The following is a 17259-nucleotide window of genomic DNA, read 5'->3' as shown; positions in this document are numbered from 1 at the left end:
TAAGTGATTGATTGCTTGACCAATTAGTTATTGAGGGATGGCTTACTAAGGTCAGTACTTCCAAAGAAGCATCGTTTCATTGTCTGTGGGCAGAATGCAACCCTTCTAAGTTTTAGAATACATTTTTCGTGAGTTGCTACACTGGTCCTCAGATCAATCAGTAGGGGCAGCGAGGTGATGCAGTGGATAAAGTACAAAGACTTGAATCAGAAAGACCTGATTTCACAACTAGCCTCAGACACTTACTAGCAGTCTGACCTTGGGAGAGTCACTTAATCTCTATTTGCTTCAATTTTCTCTTCTGTAAAATGGGGATAATAATAGCACTTACCTCCCAGGGTTGTTCTGAAGATCAAATGAGATAATAATTGAAAAACACTTAGCATAGTGCCTGGCATATAGTAGGTGCTATATAAATGTTAGTAACTATTGCTATTAGTAAATCAACAAGGACTTTAAGTCCTAGGGATGCAAAGAAAAAGTAAAAATAGTAGGATCAGACACACAGTCACTAAGCTCCTACAGGAAGAAAAGAAGAAAGGAAGGAAGGAAGGAAGGAAGGAAGGAAGGAAGGAAGGAAGGAAGGAAAAGAAACAAAGGAGAAATAAAAAGAAAAGAAAAAAATAGAAAGAAAGAAGCAACCAGCCAGAGTTTGTTATCTGGAACTAGCACTCACTGAATCCAAGGTTACTTTCATGTCCCAGCGCATCACTGGAAAAGGGCATTAGTAGAGGTCATTGGGATGAGCCATTTGTTATATCAGGTTCAGCATAAGGAAGAACTTCCTACTAATAAAAGAGGTACCATGAAAGAAAATGGATGGCCTTGGGAGACAGAGATCTCCCCACCACAAGTTGTCTTCAGGTGGACACTGCTGAGTACTCTGTTGGGGGTATAACTCCTTCAGATATGGGATTAAACCAGATAGCCCGGGAGGTCCCTCTCACTCCCTGCTGATTGATCTGAGGACCAGTGTAGCAACTCATGAAAAATATATTCTAAAACTTAGAAGGGTTGCATTCTGCCCACAGACAATGAAACCATGCTTCTTTGGAAGTACTGACCTTAGTAAGCCATCCCTCAATAACTAATTGGTCAAGCAATCAATCACTTATTAATTATTAATTATTACGTAATTCAATAGAGCCCAAATATCAGAAGCTTATTCCTGGGCAATTGCTGAATCTGGCAAATATTGTCTCTGAACTGAACAGTGGGCTAACTCCACCCAAAAGGCATGAAACTGTAATAATCCCAAGACTCAAAACTACCTCCCCTGCCCTCCTGTAAGCAACATTCCTGAGGATCCTGAGTTATTTCTTTGTTTCTTAATAGATGCTTTAAAGCATCTATTAAGAATGGCTTGCATTCGAGGGTGGAATTTTTTTCTGCATTTTGTAGATAATGAAAAACAACTGAGATTCTATTTTGGAAAAATAAAACGCCACAGAGAAAGACACTTCAAACTACAAAAAGCAAATTCATTTTTCCAGAACAGAACTCAAAAACTCACAAATATTTCATTTTTAAATTTAGCGGAACAGATCCTAGGGTTAGCTCCCAGGCTTCTGGAACAGAATACAACTAGAGTTGGTTAGAGTATCTTTTTGTAACCTCTGGACACTGCTGTTTTAGCCACAAAGGCTGATTTTCCTGGCCCTCAGAGCACCTAAGAGCATTGAGGAAAATCGAAATAGAAAGAGAGAAGCAAACAAAGCAGAAACTGATTTAAAATGTTCTGGACTGTGGTGTTGGGAACAAGTAGGCAGTAAAAAACTAGTTATTTCAGCTTGTTCACATCCGGGAAAACAGTGACAGTCATTCTGAGGGTCAAAGGTGACCCTAAAATCCCTCCAATTCTAAGGCCACTCACATCTCTCACACAGAGAGAACCAAAAACTAGCTATTTCTGGAGTAATTTGCTGGGAACCCTGTGTGAACACAGAACCAACCTCTATAGCCGGGCTGGGAACATGGGCCAAGAATTGGCCCAGTCTGATATCCCTTCTCCTGAAGAAGCCTTTTGTTTGAAAAGGAGCTTGGTGGAGACTTTCAGTGTGTTGGTACATTGTTTGAGGGCTGCCATACACCTCTGGGAGCTTTGCTATCTCCAGAGGCTACGGAGGCATCAAAAGCATGCCGTCTGATGATGTCAGTGGCAGGAAGGCACACACACCCCTTGGGCTTCAAATCTTAATTATATCTGCTACTGTTTACAGCTTATAATTATTGACGTTAATTTACAGGGTGATGTTACACTTCTAGCCTCAAGTTATCTTTTTGGCATGTAAAGCCATGTATGTGCTCACTCACCGATTGCTATCTTTCATTTTGACCCAACGCAATCAAATGAAATTTCTGAACTAACTTCATTTGGGTGTCAGGGTGTGTATGATCTATTCACTCAACAAACAATTACTAAGCACCTACTGTGTGCACAGCACTGTGCTGAGAGTTGGGATAGAAACAAAGTTTAGGCAAGCTACAGTCTTTGCCCTCATGAAACTATTAGGAAATAAGAGCTAACACTTGTATTAGTACTTCAGGGTTTGCAAACACTTTATACATATTATCTCATTTGATCCTCACAATAACCCTGTGAGGAAGATGTTATAGATAACCAACCCACAGTATTAGAGAAGTGATACAGCATAGCAGAAAAGTCAGGAAGACCTGAATTCAAATCCTGCTTCAGACACATGGGCTATGTGACCATAAACACGTTACTCCTCTCTAAGCCCTAGTTTTCTCATCTGTGAAATGGGGACAATAAAATCTATAGCACTTTTATCACCAAATTGTTATAAGGGTAAAAGGAGATAACATATATAAAGTGCTTTGCAAAACTTAAATAGCTATGGAAATGTCAAATATTATTATTATGTGATAAATATTAGTCTATTACCCCTGTGCCCAGATCAGACTGCTGGTTTCTAAGTCAGGAACCAATATGAACATCCACCAGTTTCCACTGACTTCACCCTGCCCAAGCATAGCTCATCATTCATCATATGAGTTGACTTCACAGCCAGGAAGTCCTGGGTTCAAATTTCACCTCTGACACATACTATGTGTCCCCAAGCATGTTACTTTATCTCTCAGAGTTCTAGTTGATTTTCCAAAAATCCAAGTTGCAGAGAACGTACCAAACCCCCCCCCCCCATTGGTTGAAGGAGTTCCTTACTGGGAATTCTCTATAATAATGAAATCATGGGTCCAGTTCCTTTCTCTAACCCTAAAAATGTTAGAGATATACAGAGAAAAGGCTATATGATGTAGGGGGAAGGGGATAAATGGAGGTAGCATTTGAACCAGGCTTTAAAAAATGGGTAGGAATAAAAAGGGCAAAAGAGAAAAAGATCTAACAACCTCATAAAGCAACTACTTTTAGAAATCCACTGAGTCTTGGCAGTATGGTGCTGGGAATAACCAAGAGACTGGCAGTCACAAGGCCAGGCTTCTATCTTGACTCTCCCATTAGTTCACTGCGTGACTTTGGGTGAGTCCCCTGCCCTCTCCAAGTCTCCATTTACTCACGTATAAAATGAGGGGACTGGACTAGATGATCACGAAGGCCTCCCTTTCTGTGATTCTAATCGACGTAATTTCACCAACTACACGAACTCCTCTTCAGAATAGGGAGCCTGGGAGTTTAAGTAGGTTTGTTTGGGGGCATTGGGTAACTTTGGCAAGAGCTTCTCCACAACAAATACTCACAGATTCTCAGGCTCGATGCCAAGAGCACCACTTTGGCTATCAAGTGAATCACTCCCAAGAAGATGGTGAAATCTCAACAGCACCTGAAGAGTCACAAATGGTACCCTATTGTCTGTCCTAGCCTCCACCCCCTCAGGGCAGTGCTGAGCTTGTAAACTGTTTATTTTCATGTTGAAGGTAATGAGTTCCTACCTGTGCAGATGTAGCCTTCTAATTGTAGGGCTGTTCATGCTCATCAACCAGGCTTCTCTCTCAAGATTATTTTCGTAACACCTCACACTCAGAATTGCTCGTTATTCAAGAGGAGACTGGGGGTGGGGATGGGGAGAGGGAAGGACAAAGTTGCTGTCATCAAATATTTGAGGGGCTGTCATGCCCCTCAAGAAGGAATAGGCTTGTTCTGCCTGGCTCCAAAGGGTGAAACTGGGAAGGATGGCAGGAAGTTCCAGAGTTTGAGCCTCATACAAGGAACACCTTCTTAACATTAAGATCTCTCTAAAAATGGAATGGGCTTTTCTGAAAGGTAATGATTTGCCCATTCATGGACGTTTTGAGGAAGAAACTGGATTATCACTGCAGATTTTTAGAAGACATTCACACCTCAGATGTGGGGGGAATACCCTGGAGATCTCTTCCAACTCTGAGATTCTGTAATTCATTCTTTAAGCAGAAGATATTTCATCCAGGTTAGGGAGAGATGAGCTCCTTTTCTTTCTCTTCTTCCAAATATTTTAATTAGGTGCCTAATTGTTTATCCTGGAAACCTAAAGCCGATCTGGATTCTCTCAGAACCAAGTTCATATCTTGGATGGTTATCAATAATGAGGTCCCCTGAGGATATCAGTATCTGGCTCATTTCTAGTGCAAATCTCTGTGGTTTGTTCCCTTGAAAGCTACCAAGCTGAATGGTAAGGGGAGAGAAGAGGAGAGGAGAGGACACGTGAGGGTGTTCTGCCCAAAGGAAGGCAAATTTTGATGACTGAAAGCTGCCTAGTTAACTTGGAGTTTACTGGCTAGATTTTTTTTCTCAAAGACCAAGCCTTAAACCCAGTTCACTCTGGAGTTCATGGATTGGACAATAGGTCCTTGCCTAAGCACCACTTAATGGTTATTTTTGGCTCAAAGTGAATGTAAATAGTAACCGTTTCTCTTTTGGCCAGCTACCCTGAGAGTCTTCCTCTCTCATTTTGATTTTTTTTTATTAAAGGGTCCATCCCTTGGGTCACTTTTTAAAAAAGCCTATTCCCTGAATGGGCATTGCCTCACTCAAAATTAGAACTTGGAAAGACCTTATCTTAAAAGGGCCAGGGTCTCCCCTTTCATCCTGGGCCATCTCCACTCATTCTAATCGATATCTGGCCACTGGACCTAGATGGCTTTGGAGGAGAAAGTGAGGCTGGTGACCTTACACAGCCATCCTTCACTCCAAACAAAGTCAATTGCAAGTCATGTCATCATCTCCCTGATGTCATGGTCCTCTTCGAGAACGAAGGACAAACCACAACTGCACACAACCAAGCTGACAAAGCATGGAAAGCAGAAGATAGAACAAGTTTATTGAACCAAAATAAAAAGAATACAAAGGACACTCAAAACCACCTCTCTAATATCGTATATTTATAGTTATCTGCATTTGTATCCTATTTCCCAACTAAGCTGTTAGCTCCAACAAGCAGTGTTGTATAGTGGAATTGAGTCCATGGCTCAAATTCTGTCACACATTTGCATTATCCTTATCTGTAAAATGAGAGCATTTGAGTAGATGACTGCTAAGCTCCCTTCCAACTGTAAAGCAATAATCTTATGACTTATTGAACCAAGAACATTTTCCCCTCTCATGGGTGTTTCCCCCACCTCCCCCAGAGTCCTTTACTTTTACATACTTCCTTCAGTCTTATAATGCCACCCTGGGGATGATGCACTCCTTCTTTCAATGGAGAAAGAACTCAGAGCAGATCTGGAGTCAAGTACTCTACTCATCTGATAAATTCCCTCTTCCCCAAGGGCCAATATAGTTATTGTAGACCAGTGATTCTTTACTTGAGGTCTAATGATAAATTTCAGAGGGTCTATGAAGTTCGATGAGAAAAAAGGACATCTTTATTTTCACCAACTTCAAAACGAAATTTAGCATTTCCATCAATTATGGATGTAGCAACAAACCATTATTTTGCTAAGGGATTTCACAGACTGCCAAAGGAGTTCATGACCCAAAAAAACAAATACCTGTTCTGGACATATAGAACCTGCCTGGTGAGAGAGAACTTGGAGTTGCTAGATTTGACCTTTCCTTGGGCCTACACAGTCCACATAACTCAGTCCTCATAGCTCCAAGTGAGGGTCAAGCTCTGAGTGTTCTCTGTCATGTTTTAGTTCTATTCCTCTAGGCTCTCTGAGTCCAACTTCAAGTCTGGGATTCCTAGCCACAGTGATCCTTAGGGCACTCTCTGCCTGTCTGCCTGCCTGTCTGTCTGTCTCTCTGTCTCTGTCTCTCTGTTTCTCTCTTTCTCTTTCTCTGTCTCTATCTCTGTCTTCCCCCTCTGTTCCCCCACTTCTCTCTCTTCTCCTCTATCTCTTTTCTCACTCCCCTCCATCTTCTCTTCCCTATCTTGTGTTCTCTTTCTTCTCTTCTATCTCTTCTCTCTTTTTTGTCCTTCTCTCTTCTCTCTCCCTATCTCTTTCTCTCTCTTCTCCTTTCTCTTCTATCTCTTCTTTTTCTCCTTCCCCCCTCTTCTCTTGTTTCTTTTCTCATTCCCTTCTCCCTTTTCTCTCTCTTCTATCACTTCTTTCTTCTTTCCCCTTCTATTTCTTCTCTCTCCTATCTCTTTTTTACTCTCCCTTCCCTCTCTCTCTTTCTCTCCACCTCCCTCCCTCCACTTCATTCCTTCCCTTTCTCTTCTCCCTCCATCTACATCACCCAATCAATCCCCCATTCCTATTGAAGCTTTGGAACACCATCATTCTGAGACTATTTCATTCTACCACAGCTCAGTGACAATGCCATCTATTTCCCTCTGCTGCTGCCACTGCTTCCAGGTCCTTTGGAATGAGACCCCCTGGGCCAACATGAGTTGAAGCTAGTCAACATATTTCCAGATTTGTTGTTTGTCAGGCCTATAGCCCTACTCGAATAGCACAGTGAAGGGCCATTTGGGCAGCTCTGAAGACCTACTGATTTGCCCTTCTCACCTGAAGATCTGCAGCTCTCACTCTTATCCGAGTTAGGATTCTTGAATTCCACTCACTTTTCATCTGCCTCAGGGTTGTGTGCTGCCCATCATCTGTACCTTCTGTGTTTGTTTGAGGATTTTTTTTATTTTTTTGTTCCTGTGGAGTAACACTTGCACACTTTTCAATTTACCTGTTCAACTCCTGACATCTCTGTTCTCTTCCAACTAGCACTAAGCCCTACAAATTACCCTGTGGCTCTGAGAAGCCTCCAGATCACATTAGGAATCCCAAAGGCAATGCTACCAGCTACCACCAGAGCAAATTCTCCTGCTCCTGTGACAAGTGCCTTTGTCCTCCTGCCTCTTACATCTAAAGTCTACTCTCAGAAGGAGAACAACCTAGGCAGAGAATATTGAGGTAGACGAAGTCTAGCAAACGAACAGTCTGCAAGGACATCTAGCTGTCTTGTAAATCTTCCCCGTTGTCACTGTAGGGCCAGCTGGAATGAATTCATCCACTAAGCATTGTCCAAATGATTGGGAGCATGGGATTGACCTTCCTTATTAACCCCTTGAATGCCTGGGAGCCTAGCCTGCTTGACTTCTTTACCATTCACAGGAAGCAAAAGCTAACTCTGGCTAACTTGTCCAGTACTCCCCAGAACCCTTCAGCTATGACTGGCTTGGACTGCCAAAACCTTGGTGAGAGCCCATGGCTCAGAGCTCAGAGTTGATAGAAACTGAATGAGAATGTTAGGCATCAGGCTGGGATGTTGTGACCAAGGAGGAATTCATGCTGTGTGTAAACATGGAGTAGTAGAGAGAATGCTAGGCTTGGGGTTAGGAAGATCTGAATTCTAATTCCATCTAAGGCACTTACTAGCTAATGGAAGTCACTGAACCTTTCTGAGCCTCAGTTTTCCTCTCTATAAATTGAGGGGAGGGGTTGGAGTAAATAATCTCTAAGATCCTTTCCAACTCTAAATCTATTATCTTGTGATTTATGATGCTAGGACTTTTCAAATCCTTAAGTTAAAGTTGCTCTAGAAATGCAGAATTGGGGTTGGTTTATTTGTTTTGGCTGTTGTTTTTTACTTGATAAAAAATATGGAGCTATAGTATTTATATATTTATATTCCTTTTCTGGGATATAAAAGGGGCAGCCAGATGGCCCAGTGGATAAAGCACTGGAAGTCAGGAAGACCTGAGTTCAAATCTGGCCTCAGACAATTTCTAGCTGTGTGACCCTGGGCAAGTCATTTAACCTCTTTTTGTCTTAATCCACTAGAGAAGGAAATGGCAAAGCACTCCAGTATCTTTGCCAAGTAAACCCCACAAACAGTATGGTCCATGGGGTCACTAAGAGTTAGACATGACTGAATTGACTGAACAACAATAACAACAATCTGGGATCTAAATCTTATAGCCATCTTTTTGCCTAAGTGCCTACCCAGACTAGTGCTCAAAAGACAGGCACATTGTCATTATTCTACTCAAAGTCCTTCCCCCCACTCCAAGTTTTGTGGGCTCTGTAAGAACAGAGGAAATTGCTTTCCTCCTTTAATTCCAATTAGTAGGCAATGTGTTTGGATCGGATCCTGACCTGATGTGGAGCTGATGAACCCATGGCACTTGAGATTGTAGCAGGAAATAGGCTACCCATGTTCTTCAGGACAGATTCCTATTTATACCAAAGGAAGATGTGAAAACAGAACAGGGAAAAAATATGTATCTAGTTCAGCTCCAACGCCTATCACCTTTAGGGTTGGGTTAAGACTGCTAAGTGCCTCGAGCATTTATTTTTCATACACAGTTCTCTTTCATCTAGAACTATTGTCCTATTGTTTATCTTTAACAGCAATTATCATCATTATCATCATCATCTTCATCCTCATTCTCTTTCTCTTCCTCCTCTTTTTCATTACGTCATGAAAAGATAGCAGAGCTCCTTCCTAAAGCTGGTTGTCAGGTTTGGCACCCATAGTCCTTAGACTTGATCCTTATAAACTAATCTCTGTTTAGTGAATGGACTTTGGCCAGCTCTCCCAGGGCCAGCCAGTCACAGCCTAGAGCTCTACCCTGAGAGGTCTGGAGTGTTTCTCTTCATTAATACAAATGGCTCTAGCCCTCACAGGCCTTGTTCTGTTAGACCCATTGGTGAGTTAGGAGGATGTCTACCTCCTAATCATAACTCACCAATGGGTTTGAGGCCTGTTGGTTACTCTCAACCTGGTGTAGCCTGTCTGCCAAGCCAGGCTGCCTAACAGAGCAAGGGCTATGAGGGCTATATTTTCCTCCACCAGCACCATTCTCAGTTCCTGCAGGCAGGCAGACAGGTAGGCATCATGATGGAATGAAGACAGTGCTGGATTTAGAGTCAGGAAGATCTGGGTCCAAATCCTGCCTCAGGTACTTATGCAATACATAAATCTGGGCAAGTCACTTAACCTGGTTGAGCCTCAGTTTCCTCATGAGAAAAAAGGAGAGAATTGCTCTCAATGGCCTCTGAAGTCTCTTCTTACTTTAAATTTGATTTAGGAAGGTTACTGACCTTCTATGTTTCCTTGGTTTCCTTCAAGACTCAGCTCAGATCCCAACTTCTGCAAGAGTCCTTTCCCAGGCTCCTCCTAGGCTAATGCCTTCAATCTTAAGATTGCCTTCCATTTATACCGCATAACCTCATATGCAGAGGCAGCAGTGGGTAGCTTGCTGGGCCTAGAGTCAGAAAGACTCATCTTCCTGAGTTCAAATCTGTCCTCAGACACTTACTACTTATGTGACCACAGGCAAGTCACTTAACCCCGTTTGCCCCGGTTTCCTCATCTGTAAAATTTGCTGGAGAAAGAAATGGCAAACCACTCTAGTATCATTGCCAAGAAAACCCCAAATAGGGTCATGAAGAGTAGGATATGACTAAAAGTCAACTGAACAGCAACAAATCTTACATGCATAGTTGTTTGCATATTATCTCCTCTATTAGCATGTGAGCTCCTTGAGGGCAAGCCCAAATTTTTCCCTTTCTTTGTATCCCCAATGGGTAGCACAGTGCCTGGCACATAAGTGCTTAATACATGTTTTTTGACTGAAATTGATTGATTGCTGTGGCCAAAAACCACATCACTTGGCAGGCAACCTTTTGGTTAAGAATCTCTTTATGCTTAGCTAAGCTGGTGCTGAGAAGAGAGACCTGAAGTGCATCATAAGGGCTTATACCAGACAGCCCAAAGTAATTGCCATGCCATGAAGCACTGGAAGAGAATGTTGGCAGAGATGGGAAAAACTCATAAGTTAGTTATATATTTATATCTAGCTATCTATTTGTATATATACATGTGTTTTTTTCTCCTGATAAATATTATATGTTCCATTGTATCTTATGTGTCTCACGTACCTTTCAATGCCTGGCACTAGACTGGACACATATTCAATACTAAGCACTCAATAAATATATTTTAAAATAAAATTGAGTTTTCATGAAAAGATGAGAAAGATGCAATGAGGAGGAGCTTTGATAACAAGTTGGGGGTGGTTTAGAGATTTCTCCAAACTGTTGAGAGGGTTGGACATCATAGCATGTGACAATCAATCGAAGGAATGGGAGATGTTTAGCCTGGAGAAGAGAAAACTTAAATAGGGATATGCTAGCTGTCTTCAAGCATTTGAAAGGCTGTCATATTGCTGAGGAATTAGATTTGTTTTGCTTAGACCCAGAAGGCAGAATTAAGAACAACAGGTAGAATTTTTTTTAAAGCATATTTCAGTTTACAGGAAAAAATTCCTAACATGAGTACTCTCCCAAAGTGAAATGAGTTTCCTCAGAGGTGGAGGAGGGGGACTAGTGAGTTTCGTATTGTCCGTGGTCTTCAAATGAATGAGTGAATAAAAACACTTATTAAACACTTACTGTATACAAAGTATCCTGCTGAATAATGGGTTTTTACAAATAAAAAGTGGAGACAGTCCCTGTTTTCAAGGTGTTCACATTGTAATAGGGGAAACAACACATATAGAAGTTTTGGTTACAAGTCAGATAGAAGGTCCTTTGGTCCTTGGCATGCAGACCTTCCCCATACCTGGCTTTGAGGAGTGCCAAGGGGCCCTGTTGCCTCTGATAATACCTAGCCCTTACTGCTAAGCAGTTTTGGGAAGAGGAGACATCTTACTCCTATTTTTCTCTGGGAGAAGAGGATCCTTGGTCCCAAAAAGGGGATTTTTTCCCCATCCCACTAAATTTGTAGCTGAGTTTTCTAATCCTCTTTGGAAGTTTGGGATAGGGTAGAGATATGAATTGTCCTCTCAGCCTCCCTCTCCTCCCCAATTTACATTAATTAAAAGCACCTTACTCTATAGTCCTAGTTGCTTTTCTATAGGGTAACCTAAAAAGGGGCAGATGAGCAGATTGGGGGAGGGGAGGTGGCTCAAAGGTATACCTGCCTCTGTTTTTTATCTAATAAAAATACTGTAACTGTAAAACAAAACAACCAAAAATCCCCATTAGGGTACAGTGGAAAAGAAAATGGTAATTTATTGTTAATGTCACTTTCACTGATAACACCATATCTGTTTCAGAAGTTGAGCTGTTTGATAGGGCTAAGGACTTCTCTCCTACCTTCCCAGCAAAACCTGGAATAGATGAGTGGCTAGTTGCAGTCAGGGGTTGCCCAAGGCCTGCCTCATTATGAAGGATGAGCAGATTAATGAGTTGAGAAAGCATGTGCAATGGGAGGCTAAGAGAATGCTGTGCACTGCAGGTGAACACTGCAGCCACGTAAGGTATCATTAAGCAGGTAACAAAAGTAGTCATTAATTTATTTCATGGGTAATTATTTTTCTTGGCACGATTTTTTCTCCATCATTGTCTCAGGAAGTTGGAGCAACATCAGCACCCCCTGAAAAGAGGACTGGGCAGACCATTCTGCAGAGGGGAGCTTTCTATTCCTGGTCTTGACCTTTTGTTCCCGGGACACAAGGCCTGGGGGATGGGGAGTAGGAGGGGGCAGGGGGACCAGCTGCTGTTGTATCTCCCTGGATTCCCCTGCTGGAGTTTCACCACAATTCCTCTCCAACTCAAGACGTCTAGGGGAGAAGCTTAGAAGAAAATGTTGATTTAATTTGTGTCTAAATTGGGCTCACCTTTGGAAAACCAAGTGTAATAATCACAGCTGACACTTAGATAGCTCTTTTATCTCTATTATCTCCTATGAGTCTCACAATAGCCCCAGGAGGTAGACCTAATAGGTCTAGGTCAAGGTTAATAGGTCTTATTCTCCTCATTTTATAGATTAAAAAAAAAAACAGGCTCACATATTGCATGACTTACCCATATTAATATAGGTACCAGGGCCCAGAAGAGGAATTTGAAACCAGGTCGGCCTGACTCTTAGTTCAGTATTCTGTACCAATCCACACTGCCTTTTGCTGTTCATCCATCTGACCCTTCAACTGACTGGGCAGGTCCATGCTGAGCAAGATGATTTTGGGAGCTCTAGCACCCAGACCCTTTTCTCTCCTCCCATTGCAACCCCCCTACTTCAGGCATTCATCTCTTCCTGTCCTACTATGTGGTAGAGGGACTGAGGGCTACTTTGGAACCATCTTCCTACTTGGTTTTCTAAGTTCTTGTCCAGTGTTTTCCAAAGCAGTGGTTGGGACTCCTTGGGGGCTATTGAATGACCCAAAGGAGTGTTTGATCAACCAGTTAGAAGGTGGACAGACAGTTTCCATCCTACTCTTCTCCCCTCCACTCCGGCCAATCAGTGGTGGATTTGCCTCCAATAAAATTACCACTCTTTCCAATACTGCCTATTCTGTCCCCTTCCACTGCTAGCTTCCCCTTTGGGTGCCCTAGACATAAGCCTCACAAGGAAGTGTCTGTATAAATGAGCTCAATCCAGCTATTCCGGAAAAACTTTCTGTTTCCTCCCCTTATTCTCCCATCATCTCATGGTTGCCACTGGCAAAAGCTAGCTCTGTGCTCTGGGGTAGTGATCAATGATTAGCCCCTTTCCTCTTCGCTACATATTATTCACTTTTTTTTGGTGAGAAAGAAAGCATGGCACAGGATGAGCCTGCAAGGATGGACTGTGATTACATTATCTTTTTCCCCAAATTTACCTCTCTTCCAAACTTCCTCATTTCTGTCATGGACACCACTAGCCCTCAGCTCTCCCACGTCCTCAATCCCTTTGTTATCCTTGACTCTTCCCAGCAAAAACTTAGCTGAGACTTCAAGGTTCACAATGATTTTTAAATTGCCAAAACTGATGATCTTTTCTCAGTCCTCTTCCCTCTTGACCTCTCTGTAGCATTTGACATTGTTGACCACTCTGACCTTCTGGGAACTTAATCTTTCCTCTTTGGGTTGTGGTGACACTTGATCTCCTGGTTCTCCTCTTTAAATGTTCCTTCTCAGTTTCCAATGCTGGGTCATTATTCATATTTTCTTGTTGTTGTTGAGTTATTTCAGTCATGTCCAACTCTTTGTGACCCCCTTTGGGGTTTCTCGGCAAAGATACTGGAGAAGTTTGCCATTTTCTTCTCCAGCTCATTTTATGGATGAGGAAACTGAGACAAACAGGGACAAGTGACTTGCCCAGGGTCACACAGCTAGTAAGTATCTGAGGCCAGATTTGAACTCATGAAAATGAGTCTTCCTAACTCCAGGCCCAGCACTCTATGCATTATGGTGCCACCTAGTTGCCCCATTATTCATATTCTACTCCCTAATCGTAGGCATCTCCCAAAGCTCTGTCCAAGGTTTCTTCTGTTCTCACTATACTCTCTCACTTGATGACTTCATCGGCATGTATACAAGGGATTAATCATCACCTCTATGCAGATGATTCCTGTGTTATCCTCATTAACTTAACTGCTGTCTACCTCCATTTCCCCAATTGTAAAGAGGTTATTAATTGCACCTTAATAGTCTCACAGGGTTGTTTCGAGGATCAAATGACATAATGTTTGTTTCTATCACGGTGCCTGGCACATGGTAGGTGCTTAATAAATACTTGGGTAACTAGGTGGTACAGGAGATAGCTTGCCAGCCCTGAGTACAAATCTGGCCTCAGACACTTACAAGTTGTGTGATCCTGGGCAAGTCACTTAACTCTGCTGGCCTCAGATTCCTCATCTGAATGAGCTGGAAAAGGAAATGGTGAGATCTAAAATGAATTGGAAAAGGAGATGGTAAACCACCCTAGTATGTTTGCCAAGAAAACCCCAAATGGGGTCACAGAGAGTCTGAAATGACTGAATAACAAAAATGAATAAATAAACACTTGTTCCCTTCCTAAATATATTGAGAGGATATGCTCAAAAAACTTTTACTTACAGGGATGCATGATCAAAAATGTTTAAAGATTGATGCTCTAGTCTATCATCTCATCAATACATTTTTCTACATCACTTCCAGAAGAATCTTCCTGACATAGTATGTTTCCATCACTCCTCAACTCAAATATTTCCCATTGATCATGGAGCAGGCTTTGAATATTTGATGCTGACATTTAAGGCCCTACACAATTTAACCTACCTAGCCTACTTTTGCAGCCTGACCTTACATCATTACTCTTTACATACCCTATGTTTGTCAAACCAAATTATTCTTCATCTCTCATTCTCATTTTCATCAGTCCTAACTCTGTACCTTTGGAACACACTCTCCAAACCAGTTCCTCATTGTCTGTAAACACGTTTCTTCAAGGCCCAACTCAGACAACACCTCTTTGACCTACTCTACATTAGAGTATTATTTTTCATCCTTATAGTTTCTTTCACACCTGGCTCACAATTTTGCATGTAGGAGACTCTACTATGAATTTGCTTCTTATGAGAAAGAAGAGAGAATATGAGAGAAGGCCCAGAATGAAGAGGGAAGTTAGAAACCCTACATAATCAATCCATCTCCAGAATCATTCAGGCAGATTGAGCTGGAAAGGGCCAGAGTTGGAAGCTACTACCAGAGGCACATGTGATGGGGTGGAAAACATTATTAGGCCCTAGAGAAGCAAAATGTATGACACAGTCATTTAGCCAAGATTTCTACTAGCATGGAACTCATAGTCCTACATAGACTACCCTGACTAGAATTCTCCTCTCCAGCCCCTGCCTGTCCCATTTCTATCTTCAGTCCTTGGATTCTGGTGTCCCTGAGAAACCTGGCTTCTGACTTGGCCCAGCTTATGGTTTAGGCTCACTTGGGTGATAGTTTGGACCCTGTTCCCTCTTTCTCTCAGAAGAGAGGATTTTCCATCAGTCCTTGTGATTGTCCTAATCATTTTCCCTGTATTTTTCAGTCATGTCCCATTTGGAGTTCTCTTGGCAGAGATACTAGAATGGTTTGCCATTTCCTTCTCCAGCTCATTTTACAGATGAGGAAACTGAGGTGAACAGGGTTAAATGACTTGCCTAGGGTCACACAGGTAGTAAATCTGAGGCCAGATTTGAACTCAGGAGGATGAGTCTTCCTGACTTCACTCTGTCCACTGCACCACTTAAATGCCCCTTTCCACCTATGAGGTAAACCAAAACCGAGACTGATAATTCCTCCTCCAGAAATTCTGGGGCCACCAATAAAAATTTCCAGGGGTCCAAGTCTCAGAAATTCTTCTCTCAGTTTTCTAACTCCAAAAGTAAAATTTATGCAGAACCCCACTTCCCTCTACCCCAAGTCTCCACCTGAGAACATGTCACATTTTTCCCTCAGGAGAGTTTCAACCTGTCATGCCTAGAATGAGTAGTTATTCGGATGTATCCTTTTTCTTGGGAGATGAGTGTCAGAGGCCTTTGCAAGATGTGGGATAGAAAGAGCACTGAAGTTGGAGTGAGAAGTCCTGGGTTCATCTACCTTCCATATTGCCTATTTATGAGAATTTTCCCTTGCTGGGACTCAGTTGTAAAATGAGGAGATTTTGTACGAAGGTAATGGAATGCTATTGAGCTATAAGAAATTTTGAAAGAGAAGACTTCAAAGAAATCTGGGAAGACATATCAATCGATACAAATTGAAAAGAGCAGAACCAGGAGAACAATTGATATAAAAAATTGTAAAATCAAACACTTTTTAAAAGTTTAAGAACTGTAATCAATGCAATGATCAGCCATGATTCCAAAGAAGTAGTGATGAAGAATGCTACTTACCTTCTGACAGAGAGGCAAGATGGACGAAATATGCAGAACAAGATATACATTTTCAGACACAGTCAACGTGGGAATTTGTTTTACCTGACTATGCATATTTATTATGAGTTTTTATTACCTTTTTTACAGTAGGGGATGGGGGGGAGGTGGGAAGGAGAATAAATGCTTGTTAATTGAAAAAAATAACAAAATTTAATCCAAAAAATAAATCAGACAATGTTAGCTTTAAAAAAATAAAATGAGAGAATTATTCTAGAGCAGAGGTTCTTAACGTTTTTGTGCCAAAGACCCCTTTGACAGTCTGGCAAAGCTCAAGGCTGCCTTCTCAGAATAATGTCTCTAAGTGCAGAAAATAAAATTCATAGGATTACAAAAGAGACCAATTATACTGGTTAAGAACCCTCATACTAGGTGATCTCTCAGGCTGGTTCTTTCCAGGTCTAAATCTCATGATCCAATGTTTCTATTTTAAGAGCTTATACGAAAAGCTACTTTTTGATTCATAGACTGTAAACTGTTGGAGTCAGAAAACCAGAATGACAAAGGGCCTGCATTTGACCAAATCCCCAGCCCTAGCTCATGGGCATATGTGTGTGTGCATGCACACACGCACATACACACACACACACACACACACACACACACAGAAGGAAGAGATAAAAAAGCACAGGGAAAGACTAAAATAGTAGTGAAGGTGGAAGAGATAGTCTATGATGACAAGGATTTCTGTCTTACGTGAAATGTTCTCTCCTTCCTTTCTGCCTATTCAAATCCTACCCATAAGAGCATTAACTAGGGCAGAGTCACTGGGGCTTTGTTCCAGCATGCTGAGTTTGAATATCTCAGCTGCTTAGAAACAAGAAAGAATAATATCTAGTTAGCAAGACTAATTAGTTAAAAGAGGAAGCTAGCTATTTCCCCAATAGATAAGTCATCAAAGGCTGGGAGTAGTTAAAAAATAACCTCTTCAAACTATTTACCATAGGAAAGATTCCTTCAAATCACTAGTAATAAGGGAAATGCAAATCAAAACAACCCTGAGGTTCAAGCAAATTGGCAAATTGGCAAAGATGGCAAAAGATGAGAATAGGCAATGTCAACAGAGATGTGGGAAAGTGGCTACAATAATGCTATTTTTTTTTTGTTTTACTAATACTTAAAAGGACCCTAGATCATCTAGTCTACTTTTTCATTTAGCAGATGAGGAAACTGAGGCCTAGAGAGGGAAAGG

The sequence above is a fragment of the Vombatus ursinus genome, unplaced genomic scaffold (assembly GCF_900497805.2).
Source record: "Vombatus ursinus unplaced genomic scaffold, bare-nosed wombat genome assembly UNPS02000580.1, whole genome shotgun sequence".
NCBI lineage: Eukaryota > Metazoa > Chordata > Mammalia > Diprotodontia > Vombatidae > Vombatus > Vombatus ursinus.
The sequence above is the reverse complement of the archived record's forward strand: the minus strand, read 5'-3'. Positions refer to the sequence as shown.